Source organism: Phyllostomus discolor, chromosome 9, assembly GCF_004126475.2.
Source record: "Phyllostomus discolor isolate MPI-MPIP mPhyDis1 chromosome 9, mPhyDis1.pri.v3, whole genome shotgun sequence".
NCBI lineage: Eukaryota > Metazoa > Chordata > Mammalia > Chiroptera > Phyllostomidae > Phyllostomus > Phyllostomus discolor.
The window spans coordinates 78061604-78080698 of record NC_040911.2 but is presented as its reverse complement, the minus strand read 5'-3'; positions in this window follow the sequence as shown (position 1 = coordinate 78080698).

Sequence of the window (19095 nt, the reverse complement as noted above, 5' to 3'; positions counted from 1 at the left end):
AGTAAATAGCAATATATTTTACGTGGAGTCAAATTATGGAGAATTACCTTCCTAAGTGGACACTACAAGTCTTTACCTATAGTACTCAGCTAACATCTACAAAGAATGCTACAGGCACGGTTACATTAGTGTACTAGTACTAGAAAATAATAATGTTTTATTCATTCTTCCTGCATTATCCAAAATTTGGGTTCTACAATAAAATAGCAAAATGGAAGAGCTAGAGAACTTAGAAGAAAGAAATGCAGAGATGAGTAAGGCCTATGGATTTGAATCTAGAAGGAAAAACTCAAAGAACAAGGACAATTAACCACAGAGCAGAAAAAAAAAACTGAGTGTAGCCAAGTAACATGATTCATAAGAATAAATGAAATACAAAATGAAGATAAAAATATCCTACACACAGATAGAGATCAATTGCATTTCATTTGCTCTGAGATCAAAACCAAGAAAAAATTGTAGCAGCTCTGAGAAACAGACAAATCAAGTTCAATTTCAAGGTGAATTACTACAGGAGAGAGTGTGGTCTCCTCTCTGAGAATCTTCAGTGAAATATTATTTTCTATATAACATCCTTTAAATGTGCTCTATCTTTGTTTAATAGAATGGACAAAAAGATTTTTCAAGGTCTTTTCTTGTTAATGAATTCTCATACTCTGTGCATTATCCTATAATAAGAGTAAATACAGTCATCAAGAAACCTTGACTACAGAAATTGCTGTATTCAAAGAGGAACTCTACTGTGAAACAATGATACATAACAGGTATCCCAATTAATGATGGCTGGAAAATTCTGCACTGAGAAGAGGCCTAGCATCCCCCAAATTATTTTTCAGACCCACCTTCCAATTCACAGAAGTTGTACATAGCTTTTGGTTTAACATAAAATGTGGTGATATGCCTGCCTTATGATATTTAATGCAATTTATTGACAGATTTTAAAATTACTTCAGGTATGCAGTGTAGCAGCAATATTTAATGTTCAATTTTCCCCACATATCTATGACTTTCCTCGTATTTCATAGCCAATTTTTTCCCCTGGGATCATGTGGCTGATTCTGGTCAATAAACTGTGAGAGGAAATAGCTAGCAGGTCTCACTCTGTGGTCAAAATGCAGAAGGTGAGGTGTAATTTCTTTATGTGTCCCTCCCATGTGGCTGTGCTTCACACAGAAGACAGCACTGTGTGAAGAGGGCATGCTGAGGGATCGCTGGATTGCCATAGCTACACTGTGCTCCCATGAACAATAAATAGAATCTGAGAGTTAAGCATTGTCCATCTGTCCTAATATTTACGATAATGCTTAAGGCAATAGTTAAGATAAAGACATTTCTAGTCTACTCTCAGTTCTCAAAATTGTTACCCTTAAAAAGCAGCAGCATCACTATGTTTTGCCTATAGACAAGGAGCTGCTGTTTTATCTGATGATTCATGGAAATTTGAAATCATCTGTTAGCCGTAGTCCTACATTTGGATTACACTTACCATGAGGATTTTTTTAAAAATTATGAACATCACATGATCTATTTAAACAAGTATTTAAAAATTGGGTCCATATGAAAACACACTCACACAAATAGATTCCTAAATTTACCTAGTTTTTAGAAAATAGTCATGCTATTTTTACCTTTTTGGCTTATTTTCTACTTACATGCTATGTAAGCCCATATAGGCACAGAATAAGTATGTATGTGTGCACACACAAGCAGTAGTTAGGAATTTTATTATTTTGTGTAATAAACACTTGTACAGACCTTACTACAGAATTAAAGGAATGAACTTGTTGGAGGGGCTATAGAAGAAGAATTGTTTAATATCTTTGAGCCTTATTTCTGGAATAAATAGTATCCAGGGTATTGTGAAGCACTGTGTTTCTCATTGAATAAAATTAACATGCATGTAGAATTTAATGGAATAAACAAAGTGCACTCCACCACCACCATGTCAGCTCTTTAATTCTCATAATTCCTTGAGGTAGGGATACTTATTCTCACTATATAACAGATAAAATAAAGCTTGAGCAGCAATAAAAATGAAAGTAGAACTAAAACCTTGATCTCCATCTTTTACTTCTCTACATCTACCCTGTTCAAAAGTAATTCCTCAGTGTGTCACCAGGGTCCTGGCAAAAAGTCATGGCATGTTCAGATGGAGTAAATTAATGGAGCATAATAAATTGACTATTTGGAGGTATACAAATGTGGTTAAGGGAAATCCCAGGAGCTTGAAAGAGCAGGGGATACCTCAGAACTATTAGACATGAGGAACAAAAAAGAAAGGCAATTATGGGGACACAGAAAAAGCCTCTATCTGTAAAGGAGACCTTTCTACATCATTTGAGGCCCTTGATAAAGGAATGACCACCAACCACCTATGTTCTCTCCTCTCTGTTGAAGAGGTTTTGCTTGTGTCTTCCATCAACCCAACCCAACCAAACTCAGAGGGCAAAGAGACCTGGTTTATGCTGTTTATTCAAGTCAGCTTCCTGGGCACAGAGCAGGTGAGGAAGGGGAGAGGGAAGTGGATCTGGAAAGACAAAGAGAGATTATCCAACCCATGTGCCAATCAATTTTATAGATAGGGAAACCACTTGGACATACTTATATGGGAAATAAATTATATTGAAAGCTAACCTTGAAGCATAATTAAAAATGAAATTGAGTCAAGGATAAACCATTTCCTAGACAAGGGGTTTTCATGTATTAGTCAGAGACAGCTGTGTGCGAGAGAAAACATTTCTGATTGTGAGCAGGTGTATGATTTCATCAGGATAGGGATATGAGTCAAGGAAAACAGCTGAAGAAATTACAATAATAAAAGCACATTTAAGTTTTTATTTAATTGTTATTCACAACTCTGAAGAATAACCACTGTGGAGCACACTGCTAATATTAATGAATTCTGAGTGAATTGAGTGAATGAACTGTACAAAGGTAAGATGAAGGTGGGCAAAAATTCTATATTACATGCTTTCTCTCTTTTCTTTATTTCTTTTTTAATACAGCCCAATTCTATTTTCATGAAGATAAAATAGTTTAAGATATCTTGTTAAAGAGAGTGAGAAGGAGAGAGACTGAAAGATACAAAAGAGATTTTTTAGCAAAATCAAAAGATCATAATAAAGATGAATACATCTTTGACTCAGTTGCATAATACCAAACTATGAGCTGAACATCTGACAGCAACCATGTGATCAAGCACTTAAGAAAAACACACTGAGGACATCCAGTCAAGTTGGAGGTGAAGGTAAACACAACTCACCTCCTTGCACAACAACATCAAAATTACAACCAAACTATAAAACATCGTCACTCAGAAGCATAAGAAATTGAGTTTAATGCAAGTCTGACAACTTCAGAATTAAAGAATCCACATCCATCCAGATGGATAGGAAGGGCAAAAAGGGCAGGACCCACATCCACATGTGGTGGATAAAAATTTGGAAGGGATATCTTGGGAGCAAGGAGTCCTAGCCTTATACCAGGCCCCATAGCCCAATGTTCCAGAGCCAGGAAGATAAGTCCCCATAATGTCTGGCTACAAATACCAGCAGGAATTGAGTTGGAGGAAGAAACTCATGGAGTCTCAAGCAGTTCCTCTTAAAGAACCACAAATATAAGCTTACTCAGACTCACTCCCTCTAGTTCCAACACCAGGGTAGCAGCTTGAAAAACACCAGTGGCGTACAGGGAAGAACTGAAGTGTCTGGCATCAAAGCAGGAGCTAGGAGACAGTATTCTCCCAGACAGAAAGGTGGGTGAAGCCCATTGTTCCTCTTTGAAGCTCTCCTCCCAGAGTCACAAAGTCAGAAGGAGGGTGCTATATCTGAGACCCCATCAACCTTGCTAACACTGTTTGGCCCACTTTAGAGATCCCCTGAAGTTCTGTCCAACCAAACTTATGGGCCCACCCAAGCTGTTAACGGTGGCTTTTCCATATGAATGACTGGTATTGGCTCATGCTTCACAACTTCCTAAATCCTCTCAAACAAGCAACAACCAGCCACAGCAAGCTCCCCACACTAGTAGCAGCCAGCCTACATTCACAGTTTGGCTTCACCTCGGAACCTCCAAGTCCAGCACAAGTAGTAGCAATCTGCAGATTGCTTTATAGCTTACGCAGGTTGGCCCTGGGAAGAACACAGGTAGGGAATGAACTTGGCCTGCACCACTCAAGAAACCCCAGAACCTGCACACCCAATCACAGCTACAGACAAAGTCAGAGCACCACCACCCTGCTCCTGCACAGCTGATCCTCCATGGAGGGTCTCCATGGTTGGACTGACCACCTCCATGGTTGGTGGTCAGTCTTTGTAGCTGATTGACCTGGGTAGGTTCTGACCATTGACCTACCAACAGCAATCAAAGCTCAACTACAAAAGAAGGATGCACTCAGCCCATGTGAAGGGTACGCCTCAAGTACCCAGCTTGGGTCATAGGGGAGGCCGTACCACTAGACCCTACAGGACACCTACTGCATTAGGTCATGCTACTAAGACAGGGAGTCACAAAAGCTCTACCTAATACATAGAAACAAACATAGGGAGGCTGCCAATATGAGGAGACCAAGAAATATAGCCCAAATGAAAGAACAGATCAAAATTCCAGAAAAAGAACTAAATAAAATGGAGATAAACAATCTATTAGATGCAGAATTCAAAACACGGGTTATAAGGATGCTCAAGGAACTTAGTGAGAACCTCTACAGCATAAAACAGATCCATTCAGAAATGAAGGATACACTAATTGAAATAAAGAACAATTTATAGGGAAACAACAGTAGAGTGGATGAAGCCAAGAATCAAATCAATGATTTAGAACATAAGTAAGCAAAAAACAACCAATCAGAACAAGAAGAAGAAAAAAGAATCCAAAAAATGAGGATAGTGTAAAGAGCCTCTGGGACAACTTCAGGTGTTCCAATAGTCACATCATAAGGGTACCAGAAGGAGAGGGGAAGAGCAAGAAATTGGAAATTTGTTTGAAAAAATAATGGAAGATAATTTCCTTAATTTGATGAAGGTAATAGACATATAAGTCCAGGAAGCACAAAAAGTCCCAAATGGGGGACAAGATGGATGCAAAGAGGCCCACTCCAAGACACATCATAATTAAAACGCCAAAGGTTAAAGATAAAGAGAGAATCTTAAAAGCAGCAAGAGAAAAACAGTTAGTTACCTACAGGGGAGTTCTCATAAGAATGTAAACTGATTTCTTAAAAGAAACTTTGCAAGCTAGAAGGGATTGACAAGAAATATTCAAAGTCATGAAAAGCAGGAACCTAAAGCCAAGATTGCTCTAAGCAGCAAAGCTATTATTTAGAATCGAAGGACAGATAAAGAGCTTCCCAGACAAGAAAAAAACTAAAGTTCATCATCACCAAACCATTATTATATGAAAGTTAAAAAGGCTTATTTAAGAAAAAGAAGATAAAAACTATGAACATTAAAATGACAACAAACTCATAATCATCAACAACTGAATCTAAAAAACAAACTAAGCAACGAAGAATAGAGAGAGAATATGGGTATGGAGAGCATTTTAAAGGTTGTCAGGTAGGAGGGATATGGGGGAATAGGTGAAGAGGTGAGGGGATTAAAGAGTACAACTGGTAGCTACAGGATAGCCATGGGGCTTTAAAATACAATATAGGTAATGGAGTAGCCAAAGAACTTATATGCATGACCCATGGACATGTACAATGGTGTGAGTATTGCCTAGGGAGTGGAGGGTACTGGCTGGAGGAGAAAAAAAGGGAAGAAAGTAAGACAACTGTAATAGTTTTATTAATAAAATATAACTTCAAAAATACACCAAAAGAAGGGGGAAAAGCACTTAAGCACCTTCAGAAGAAAATCAGTTTGAATAGGCAATATTTCAATCAGTCTGGGCCTAGTTCTAGGTGGCTAGACATTTGACTTTTAAAACTAACCATTTTTACCACTTTCTCACATTCAAAAAATTTTTAACCATACACGTTTACAAGTTCTTGCTTAGTTCAAATGATCCTCCAAAGTTTTACTTGTTTATAAAAATTATATTTAAATAATGGAAATGTCATCAGCCATCTCAACTTCCCCAAATTAAGTAACATGTTGTACATTCTTGGAACACTTCTGGGTGTCCCCCAAATAAGTGATCTTGGTGGCTTTACCTATGCCTTTACTACTTCTGTTCCTTCTCTTTCTCCTCCTTTTTCTTAGCTACTTCTTCTCCTCTCTCCTTCTTTTGAAGTAAAACTCTGGAAGGTACAACTTTCAAGAATGTAGTTTAACCAAATAGCTCTTCTTCTAGTATCAATGTCTTCAGCCACCCTGAGAGGAGGAAAGTATCATTTTAACTCATGGTGCACTCAGAGGACCCATGGATGAAAGACTTAGGAAGGAAATGCTGAAAAGAAACCCTATTTTCCAATTAGGTTGATAGTTTGTTCAATTTAGCAGCTTCTGCAAGGTACAGTTTATGATCCAGGAGTTAAGGTTCAAACTTTAGATATATTTGCTTAACACAAAGAGTGTTTTAAAAGACTGAAACTTAGTAGTTGACTCTAAACTTTGTGGGGCTTCACACTAAACCCTCATTTACAGCATTTCTTTCTTTTCTTTTTTATTGTACTTTTTCCATTACTATTTAGTCCCCTTATACTCACCTCTCCCACCACAATCACTACACTGTTGTCCATGTCCATGAGTCCTTTTTCCTGCTTGCTCAATCCCTCCAGCCCTTCCCACCTGCCCTTAGCTGTCATCCTGCTATCTATGATTCTGTCTGTATCTTGCTTATTAGTTCAGTTGGTTCATTAGATTCCCCATATGAGTGAAATCATATGGTATCTGTCTTTCTCTGACTGGCTTATTTCACTTAGCATAATGTTCTCCAAGTCCATCCATACTGTTGCAAAGGGTAAAACTTATTTTTTTATGACCAAGTAGGATCCCATTGTGTAAATGTCCCATAGTTTTATTCACTCATCTACTGATGGGCACTTGGACTGATTCCACATCTTGGTGATTGTAAATAATGCTGCAATGAACATAGGGGTGCTTATGTTCTTTTGAATTAGTGTTTTTGGGTTCCTTTGGATGTATCCCAGAAGTGGGATTGCTCAGTAAAAAAGCAGGTCCATTTTTAATTTTTTGAGGTATCTCCACACTGCTTTCTACAGTGGATACACCTGTCTGCATTCCCCTCAACAGAGCAAAAGTGTTCTTTCTCCAGTGCAGGTTGGCAGATGTGCCCCAGTAAGCCAGCATTCTTGATATAGAACACTGGGGAGGATTTGGGTAATGTTGTGCTTTTTTAAGATAAGATATTCTCTACTGTAGTTCCAATTCTTCCATATTAATGGTCTCACTCTGTTCAGATTCAGTTTTCTTTCTTGCTTGATCCCTGGTGCTACTAGATTCAGTTCATATGATGTATGATGGGTGATATATTATAATCACTAATTTGCACTACAGACACAGTCATACTTTCAGGGAATCCACAACGTGTTTTGCACAAATAATCTACGTAAGAGTTCTTCAAGGTTTTATTAAGACCTAAGTCAACAAATCATAGTGTTGCCCAACAATCTGTATGGCTGACTTAGGAAAAGGCAGTCACAGTGGCCTGAATTATCACTGTTGTTTTATAAGTTTTATTTTTTACTAACACTTTTGTTTGTTTCACTATACCACTGAAGTCATCTGAGCAGGGAGGTCCCTTTCAAGTCAATGGAGGATCCCAGACAGATGAATTCATGTAAGAAGTGGGCCAATTTTTTCCTGTGTAAACAGTGTTACCAAATATTGTTTTCTGTTCCCAAATAATTGCTACTCGATTAAGCATCAAACTGACAATAGCCATTTGGCTGTCATTTGTTTACCAGAATCATCTGGTTCTGTGTTTATTCATTGTATCTGGGTGTTCCTGCCCCTGACATAGAGGTCAGGACTCAAGTTGCACAATGTAAGTCGAAGCAAAAGAACCACTACTTAAATTGGTCCATTCAGATTTCCCCTGACCCATTTTGCTTATTTGTTATGATTTTCCATTGCCTGGAATCTCTTTGCTTTGACTTTATAATGGGCCAGGGTTGTATAGCTGCCCTGTAAACTAAATTCAGTTGCTCTATCAACAGCCACATTAGAGGCTACCAAGAATTCTTAGCTTTTCTTGGTGCCATGGACCCAAGCCATTGGGCAAAGCCTATGCAACTATCTCAGAATAATGTTTTTAAATGTATAAAATAAATTACATAGAATTACAAAAGAAGCAATTATTCTGAAAGATAGTTATCAAGATATTAAAATATGATATATTACAATGTTACATATAATGCCTATTGACATTGTAAATAATGATTTTAAGTATGTCATAATTATTATAATTTCAAAGTGTGCTTATATGATATTCTGAGACATTTGCAACAGCCTTCTATGGTATGACAGAATCGAGGGTCCTCTTGAGATGCAATTTGCTGCCTATAATACCAGTTGAAGCAAATGTTAATAAAGATGTCATTTAAAAAAAAAATTCAGGTTTACATCACAGACCTTTTGGAGGTCCATGCACCCCTGGTTAAGAAAAGTCTGATCTAGCCTAATGCTGGAAAATTGAAACACTTTTGCTGGTAAAAGAAGACTGGTATGTGGTAATTTTGGAAAACAGCTCAATCCACTGAGCCATCTGGGAGAATAAAACATCAGACAATTTAAAAGTATAATGTCATGCATCCCATTACCTATTTAGATGAGGAAAAAGAACTACTTTAATTTAATGTTTCCCGATTAGTTCACTGATCTCCACCTTCACCCACCCCTCTGATCTTCCCCCACAGAAATAGCTACCATCTTAGTCTCAAAAAAATAATCAGAAACCTGTCTTTCTAAATAGGACCCACTGATGGGCTTGAATAGTAAGGGGATACCTAGAGACAGGTAGAATAAGGCTCCATCTGTCTAGCAAGCAGCTTCACGTGTTCACGAATGGATGACACTCAACCGGATTTTCACTTTATAGTGAAATAGTGTAGTGATGTTGATGTGTATTTGCACTTGTTGCCTAATTTGGGAGATGAGTGATTCCAAATAGGAATTGCAGTTTGCCATTCTCTCCAGCCTTGCTTCCCCTCCACAAAACAGCAGTGTTTTAGTTCTCTCATTTTTGAATGACTGCCTGACTATAATCATGACAGACAGGGGTGAGGTGAGGAGGCAGGGAAAACCCTGGTAGGAGAGCAGCCCTTTTGATTTTTGCCTCTGCCCCATACAGATTGTACACTACTTAAGAGCCCACGAAAGAGAAACTCACCCTCTATGGAAAGGAAAAAAACCTAACTAGATGTTTTTGAATAAGATACTCTCAAACAAAACATTTTTAGAATAGTTACTCACCATATCACGGTGTTCAATTAATGTTTATTTTTTTCTCAATAATAACAACAACTTGTTAAAATGCTGTCCAACCAATCTGAAAGCTAAGCCAAGGAGGAAGGGGATGCTTGTCATTGCCTCCTCTCCTTTCAAGCCACCACAAATATTATGCTCTTGCTATTTTGTTTAACTTGGGCCGAATTCACTTCATAGAGTAACAGGGAGAGAGAGTTGGGTCCATTAAGAATAAACTTCAAAAACCCTCTGGCTTTGGGGCTTTCTTGTGTTATTCCACCTCAAACCCAGAGGATATGAAAGATGGGAAGATTAGCGAGGGTTTTGCCCTGGCTGTTCTTTTACTGAATGGTTTCATAAATGCCAATCGAAATAATTATCAAGCCATTATGATGATTTGCATTAAAAATGGTAACTTAAGCAAGCAGTCCCTGTGCTTGGAGAAGGGCAGTTGGGGGTAGCACTGAATATTATAAAAGGCCCATTGAAGCCATACTAGCTCTCTGGCTTTCCGAGGATTACCGCACAGTAGTTCACAAGAAGGTTATTCTTCCAGCTCTATTTATACTCACAGTACTTACAGTGCATGCTCCCTGCACACCCATTCCTGGCATTGATTTGTGCCTCTGCCCAAATTCTCATCTGGCACAGATAAGGCAGCAGCTTCTGGAGATGGTGATGCAATGCTTGGGGCACGGCAGACAAAGAAAGGGCCTCTTCTTATCAACACTTCCTTTTGCTGTTTAAGTGAAAATACCAGAAGCCCGGGGTACTGTTTCCTACTCCCCCCATCTTCAACTGCTCGACTGTGCCATTAAAGCCCATGGCTTACTCTGATCCCCTTGGAGAATCTACTTAAAAGAACAAGGCAGGATATTCTGAAGCTCAAATTCTCATTACTCACCACTTTTCTCAGTGAGGGAAGCTACTATCTTATGAAAGTTATCACCTTTGTGTGGAAAATATCACAGACTCTTAAAGGATCTGATGGAGGAAGGGAGAGAATGGTATCTGACAGCTGCAAACACTAGGTGGCAGTTCTGAAAGGTATAGTGGGAGAGACACAGCCCAGATGCAGGACCTTGTAGCCTGGCAGCTATCTCACAGGTGACAGGGTTCAGGACATATTACCCCAAAATATTTCACCTTGATATACTGAAGGTTTTAAGCTGAAGGAATATGAGAAAAGGTATATGCTTGAAGGACTTTCTGACCTTCCCATAAGCAGGTCATAAAACCCTCATGTGAGAAGTGTCTTTCCTAAAGGCTGCAGAAAGGAGTTTTTATATCTGAAGACTAAGGGACACAGAGAGACATCAGAATGAACAGGCCTCGCTACTTCCCCCAGTTTACTGTGCTTAGCTCACACTCTGCCCTATCACATCTTTACATGACTCTTCATCGGACCTAGCATAAAGACAAGCTTAAACATTTCTTGGGATCTTCACTTCCTTATGAAGGCCCCTGAGCTATGTAAAATGTACATTAAATAAATTTATATGCTTTTCTCTTGTTAATATGTCTTTGCCAGTTTAATTTTCAGACTTAGCCAGGGACACTAATGTTACCAGAATCCCAATGTTTTTCCTTGGGTCCACCTGCCTGCATGCACTGGCCCCAAAATATGCAAATATAGGGTTTGCAATATAGGGAAAAAATAGTTTGAGATTGAATTAATTGGTCAACATAGGGACAGGGAGATTATGCTCTAAAGAAATCAGTTCCCCCATAGTATGTAGATTACAGATTACACAGTGCAAAATAAAACACCATAGGTTAGAGCTCAGGGTCATGCTGGGAACTAGTTAACTAGTTAAAACTCTTTAGTGCCCCCAAATTACCCGAGAAGATGATTAATAATTTGTGTTTGTACACTCCATCCCCAGAAAATCTGATACAACAAATCTGTGTGGACCCAGGGATCAATTTTAAATAAGTACCAGGGTAATTCTGATGCAGGTTGAAGACTGAACACTACTCCTAAGGGTTAACTCAAATACACTAATTTTTTTTTGAACATTTCATAACAAACCTAAAAAATGCACAAAGTGTAACTGTAGAGGTTGATGAATTCTCACAAAGTATACACTTCTTTTATCCCACAACCATATTAAGAAAGGAATGTTATAAGCACCTCAGAAGTTCCCCTTATGCTCATTTCTGCCCCACCAAGGGTATCCTGACTTCTAACACCATAGATTACTTTGACCTGTTTCTGAACTTTATATGACTGGAGTCATAAAGAATGCACTTTTTATATCTTTTTTTGCTCAACATTATATTTGTGATATTTATCCATAATGTTAGGTGTAGTTATAGTTCATCACTTTCTTTAAAAAAAAGGTATTTTCTCAGCATTTACTTTGTGGTGTGGGTCTTGTAGGTGTGAGAACTTAAGAGGTTTTTAAATTATTATTTTTTAACTTCTGATATTGTTATCTTTCCCTCCAAAAATGAGTTGCACCCAGGTGTTGAACACAGAACCCCCTTATGATGTGCCAAGATTAATGTTTGGCATTAACTGTTTGTTCTATTAAATCCACTGCTGAAAGAAATAAAACATGATGGACTAGGAAGACAGTGCAGAACAGACTTAAGGAAATAAGTGAACATTAAGGAAATGTCTGTGTTTAAATGGTTGTAAGACCTCATAGTTGAGCCACACAGCTGAAAGAAAGGTGGAAAAGGACTACCATTCAAAAAGGACTTGAATCACAACTTCAAGACTGCCCATACCAGAAGCCATAGTAAGTAAGTGATCATTTTATATTATTATTATTATTATTATTCTTTCATAAGTTTATGTTCAATTAGAAATACATTATGTACCACAGAGACTGTAAATTTCCTGATAGACTATAATTCCCTAGACATTCTATCAGCTATTTTCTGGATGGGGACATTTAATATTCACCAAAACATTAAAGACAAACTACTATGCAATGTGAACTCATGAACATATTGGGTGTCCATGACAGATCTCCCTGTCAGAGTCAGGTAACATTTTTCTTTAATGGTTTTGGCTTCCATGAAGATCCTGTGTCATAGTCTGCATTCTCCCAGAAACCGCCCCTGAGCCAAGGATTTGCATGCATATGATGTATTAAGGGAGAGCTCCCAGAAGAAGCCAGTAAGGGACTGAGGGAGAGCAGGACAGGGAAGGAGGAGGGGCCAAGCAAATACTCGATATTTCAGACACAGCCGAAGGCTCTGAGAATCTCTGGAGATTAAATAACATCTCAGGTACTTCGCTTTTCTAAACAGATGAGGTGATTCCATTGCCAAAGGGCAGTCATCTGAAGACCCGACAGCAGAAGGTGGGAGATTGTTAAGTATAAAGAATCTAAGAGCATCTGAGGAGGACCCCAAATTGTCTGCTTCATGGTTTAGTCCAATTACTTTTTCAATAGTAATAACAAATCAATGGTATCTTTATCATTTCACCTAGATACTGGAGAGCAGAAATTCATTTTAGAATTAACAAAAAATATAAATGGGTCAGCCATGATGTAGTCAAATAGCCCAGAAGTAAAACTGATATTACAGGGAATTTTCCATGTGCAATAGAGTGGCATGCTGTGGTGTTTACTTGAATTAAATTACAACCAGAGGATCTGAATAGAAGAAAAAGAACAAATGTATCAAAAAGAGGAAGCAAGAAAGATTTTAGCTAAACATGGAGACAGAACTCTAGTGGTAATGTTTCCTCCTTCAGTCCTTTAGTTGGATCTTCAGTTGAAGAATTGAAAGGCATTTGAAATTCATAGAACTGAAAACACTGATGTAATTCCTCTATGTCTCCTTCAGTTCCTCTGCATAACATGTCAGCTGGCATCACCTGGAGATGAAGGGTTTCATTTGCAAATAGCGACATTGGACAAGCTACTTCATTCACTTCTCTTAATTTTAATGTCTTTGTCAATGGTAAGGAGATAATGGAACTTAATTCCTAGGAACTACACTTTAATTAGAGGAGTAAGTAAAGTACATAGCAAAGTTTGGCCTATGGTAGACAATAAAATATTAATGATTAATATTGATAAAAGTGTCAACAATCACCCTGGCTGGTATGGCTCAGTGGATTGAGTGCTGGCCAGTGAACCAAAGGGTCGGACTTGATTTCCAGTCAGGGCACATGCCTGGGTTGGAGGCCAGGTCCCTAGTACGGGGCACATGAGAGGCAATCACACATTAATGTTTTTCTCCCTCTCTTTCTCCCTAACCCTATCTTAAAATAAATAAATAAATAAATAAATAAATAAATAAATAAATAAATATTTTTTTACAGTGTCCACAGTCTAATTGTGTATGGCCAGTCTTCTAGTTACCATTGTAGATAACAGAGCACAACCACACCCTGTGATGTCAAATTATAATTTTATTGTGCTCACAATTTTTGTGGGTTGGGAATTCAGACTGACCAGTGAGTATGGTTCTCTCTGCTCTATAATATCAGAGGCCTCAGCTGGGAACACGAGACTGCTTGGAATGTCTAAAAGCTGAGACTAGAATCTTCTGGAGGCAATTTTACTCACATATCCAGCAGTAGATGCTGCCTGTCGTCTGGGATGTCAGTTGGGACTGTCAACTGAAACAACTCACATAACCTCTCCTTATGGTCTGGGCTTCCTCAGAGAATAGTGAGTTCAGAATAGCCCAGTCAGACTTCCTACCTGGCAACTCAAGGCTCCAAATAAGACTATCCCACTGAAGAAGGCTTATGGTGGATAATCTTTGTGATCAAACATCTCAAGTCACAGAGACTCACTAATGCCTACTATATAATTAGTGAGACACAAACCCAGATTAAATGGAAGATGATAAATTTCACCTCTCAAAGGAAGGTGTGTCGTTATATGAAGCCATTATTTTTTTAGGTGTGAAATCTTTTTAAAAAAAGATTTAATTTATTTATTTTTAGAGAGGGAAGGGAGGGAGAAAGAGAGAGAGAGAGAGACATCAATGTGTGGCTGCTGGGGGCCGTGGCCTGCAACCTAGGCATGTGCCCTGACTGGGCATCGAACCTGTGATGCTTTGGTTTGCAGTCTGCGCTCAATCCACTGAGCTATGCCAACCAGGGCAAGCCAGCCATTATTTTTTTAATGATTGAGCTCTAATAAACTAAGCAATATTCATGGTTCTCCATAGTTGCACATATGTGAAGAATGCTTATTATGTACAATTTTAGGCTGTACCTAAACATTTCCTAACAATTCAAAGCAATTGAAAGGAATTCAATGACACACAGGCTTGGTATCCTGAAAGGCAACTCTGTTCTTGTTCTTTGGACTCAGATACAATCATCCCTCATTGTCTGTGGGAGATTGCTTCCAGGACCCCTGAGAATACCAAAATCTGCAGATGCTCAAGCCTCTTATATAAAATGCTGTAGTATCAGCATATAACCTATGCACATCTTCCTGCCTACAAGCATACCTCATTTTATTGCATTTTGCTTTACTGTGCTTCACAGATTTTGTGTTTTTATCAACACACGAGGCAAAACCCTCTACCAGCAAAAGGACTATGACTCACTGAAGGTTCAAAGGATAATTAGCATTTTAAGCAATAATGTATTTTTAAATGAGGTATATACATTTGTTTAGACCTGATACCATTGCACATTTAATCACCTACAGTATAGTGTAAACATAACTTTCATATACAAAACAAAATAATTCAATGTGGCTCACATTATTATGATATATGCTTTACTGTGGTAGTCTGGAACTGAGCTTGCAATGTCTCCAAGGTATGCCTGTACCTTAAATCATCTCTAGATTATGTATAATACCTAATACAATATAAGTGCTATGTAAATGGTTGTTATTCTGTACTGTTTGGGAAATAATGACAAGAAAAATAGTCTGCATATGTCCAGTACTGGTACAACCATTGTAGGCCTAACTACATAGTACTCATCAGCAACAACATAACATTTTTTATAATATGTTTGATCCATGGTTGGTTGAATCTAAAGAGGTGGAACCCATGGATACTGAGAGGCAACTGTATAAACTTGGCCCCAGGGCATTTTGTTTACTGATAGGATTTTGTCTAACATAGAACTTTTGCTTTTTCCACTAATTTAGAGCACAAAAAGGTCTCTAGCACACAGAAGTTCTAAGTGAAAGATGCACTTTAAAAATTCTATTTCTATGAACACTTCTATTAAAAAAATTTAAACTTACATTTCCAGAGGGCAACATTTTCCACAATGCACTCCGTGGAAAATACTTTCTAATGATATGGCAATAGTTGCTCCTTGAAATGCATAGCCATATCAAATAGATTTAAAATTTCAGGAAACTAAATTATAGAAAGCTAAACTGGATTCTTTATTACAGAACTTTTCAGAACCATTATTTTGGTAATGGAACTGTGAAATTTCAAGTGGTAGATATAGTTTGCAGTCCATTCCAAATTTATTTAACAACAGGCAGAACTGTTATTTAACAGAACAAGCTGTGAAATGCAAGATGAGACAATTTATATGGATTATAAAGGACCTGACTAAACAGAGGAGGAGGGAGGGCTTTCCAAGGAGAGAAAATGTATCATTAGACCCTCATAATAATACATACCTAATGAAACTAAGGCTACTAATTGTGTAACAGGTGACCTGGTCAGTAAGGCTGACACAATGGGTAATTTTTAAAGTGCCATTTGTGTTAACGTGTCAGTAGTATTTATTGGTAAAATCTGTAAGATTTATAAAATAAGGAGATAAAAGTCCATTTTATATCATTCAGTTCCCTATTGGTTTTTATCCCATGTTAAGTTCATTTTTGTTTAATCCTAATAAAAAACATATTCATGCTCATAATTTGATAAGAATGCTTCATAACTAACCTACAAAAACATGAGATTTGAGAATAGTGCTGGAAAAAATGGTGGACTGTTGTGTTTTGTTCTATTTCTATTTTACATAGCTATGCCTTAGCCACTTTCCTGTATGTGTGTGTGTGTGTCTGTCTCACAGTGCAAATTAAAGTTAGGAAACAAAACATTTCATTAACTATTTGCCCAATCATAACATCCCAGCACTTAAAGAGAACTTTGGTAGATTATAAAATTGGTCAAGTTTTAATCCCTCCCTATAATCATACCTTTGTCATGTTACCTTTTAGGGCCTTCCCACATCCAATCTGGTGACAGATTTGTTTGTGATTTGATCAATGAGATTTGTGATTTGATTTGATCAATGAGATGTTAACAGAGATGTTAACAAGCACGACACAAGCAGAATCTGCAAAAGCACTTATGAAATGAAACTAGGATCTCTCTCTCTCTCTCTCTCTCTCTCTCTCTCTCTCTCTCTCTCTCTCTCTCTCTCTCTCTCCTCTGTCATCAGCTGGAGAACATGCCCAGGCTAGTCTGCTCTAAGATGAGAAACATGAGGGCCAAAGCTGAGTCATCCCAGTCCCCTCAGCCAAGCATCCTAGACTAGTTGACAGCTAGCAATCCCCAGGCATGAGTGAGCCCAGCCAAGATCAGTAGAACTGAAACCAAGGGTATTTATGACTTTGATTAAATTTAGATTTGAGTCCTAGCTCTACAATTCTCTCTCTCTCTCCCTCCCTCCATCCCTCCTTCCCCCTTTTCTGCACACTCTTTGGAGATCCAACCTTTCCCCAGGATAATCATCACCCCCCAAGGCAACAGAAACAGTAGTCTGGACCTAATGGTCACTCAATCTGGAGCTCTGGCAAGCTAAAGATAACATCTTGACCCAAGTTATGTTTCAGCTCCTGAGCCCTAAGGTGGAATAAACCCTGGCTACTTTCCCATGAGACTGGACAGAGGGATGCCAGAGCATACCTCAGAACTGTCCTCAAGGCCTGAAAAATTGGTTCATTACTCATGTCTGACCAATCAGCTCCCAACATGACCTTGAACCTCTAATCTATGGTGTTTTGTGATTTTTGCCCTGTATAATTTGTAACCTATATTGGGGAGTCATATGTTTCAAAACATGCACTTGCCCACACTGCAGATTGGCTGAGTCTGTACTAAAGTACTTCCTTTCCACACTACATCCTCCCACATTTCTTTAGGCCAGTGAGTGCAGGCAGGCAGACTCAGGTACTGGTACTAAGTACCAGAGCTGCCTAGCTGTCTTTAGTAGTGTGAACAATGCATACAGCTGATGCCTTTTGTTTTCAGTTATCCATTATTACCGAGGTAATAAATAACTGATACAGGATATTTAAAATAATTTTGACTAGCTCCATTATTTTACATGAACTTAGTCAATTAAGCAAATTCTCCCTGAAGATCTGAACTTATTCTAGCTCTTTGTTTAAATAGCTATGCAGCTATGGCAAGTCACAACCTCTTTGTGTTTTGTGATTATCCTCTGCAAAACTGGAAACTTCCTACTTGACTTCTGATTAATATTTAAAAGAATCATCTAAAAGATTTATTTTATGGTGAATCTTGACCAGCTAGAAAAGTCAGTTGGGAAAAATCTTAGACTGGGGATCTTTTAGGGGGAGAAACTTATTTGTTGGTACATTGCATGTACTCAGCAACAAATAAAAAAATACACAAATACTCATCAAATTCTCCAAATCAGTAAGTGTTAGAACTTTAGGATTAAGAAAGGCTGTTATTAGCATATAACTAGATAAAATTTTACCCTATAAAAGTAAAAGGGGAAAATAAACAGCTAAGACACCTGGAAAATCATTTTGTTGTAAAGAAATAGGGAAGAATGTGAAAGGAATAACACACATGTAAATATCACCTTGTTGAGAGAATAATACTGATAGAAATACCTACAAATGTAAGGATTGGGTGGAATGCAAACTGTAATAACTATACATTGGTATGATTTCAATAATAGATTTAAATAAAATAATCCTTATATAAGACCAAACAGTTACAATTTTAGTAGTATAGTTAAGGTCTCTGGAATGCACACTAAGTTATATCTTTCCACTGGTACTTTATACCCAGTGACACCACATTGGTACAATCTTAGTATTTTACTCTTATTCATGCTTATATAAAATTTGCCCTTTTATACTTAAAATATTGCTTGGAAACATTTTTCTGTCAGGATGTATAAATCTGCCTTATTCTTTTTTATTGTAAACCAGACTAATAAGAATCTGCAATTCTTTTATTCACTAAGTAACAATTTATTAAACATTTACTGGGTACCAGTCATGGTTCTAGATGATCAGAATGGAACCAGAAATGTTCTGTTTCAATAATTCACTGTGGAGGGAGTGGAAGACAGACAGCAAACAAAGAAACATTCAATCTAATTTTGGGTAATGGTAATTGCCGTGAAGTTTTAAAAGCTGAGCCAGGACAAACAGGTACATGAATATATGCTCACCATCACTAATCATCAAGGAAATGCAAATTAAAACCACAATAAGATACCACGTCACACTTGTTGGAATGGCCATTACCTAAAACATAAGAAATAACAAGTGCTTTCGAGAAGGTGGAGAAAAGGGAACACTCACGCAGTGTTGGCGGGATTGTAAATTGGCACAGCAATTATGGAAAACAGTACAAAGATTCCTCAAAAAATTACTAGGACTACCATATGACCATTTTGGGTATTTATGCAAAGAAAACAAAAGGACTAACTGGAAAACATTTATGCACTTCTATGTTCCTTGTAGCATTATTTACAAAACCAAGACATGGAAACAACCTAGTGTCCATTGATGAATAAATGGATAAACAAAATGTGATATATACA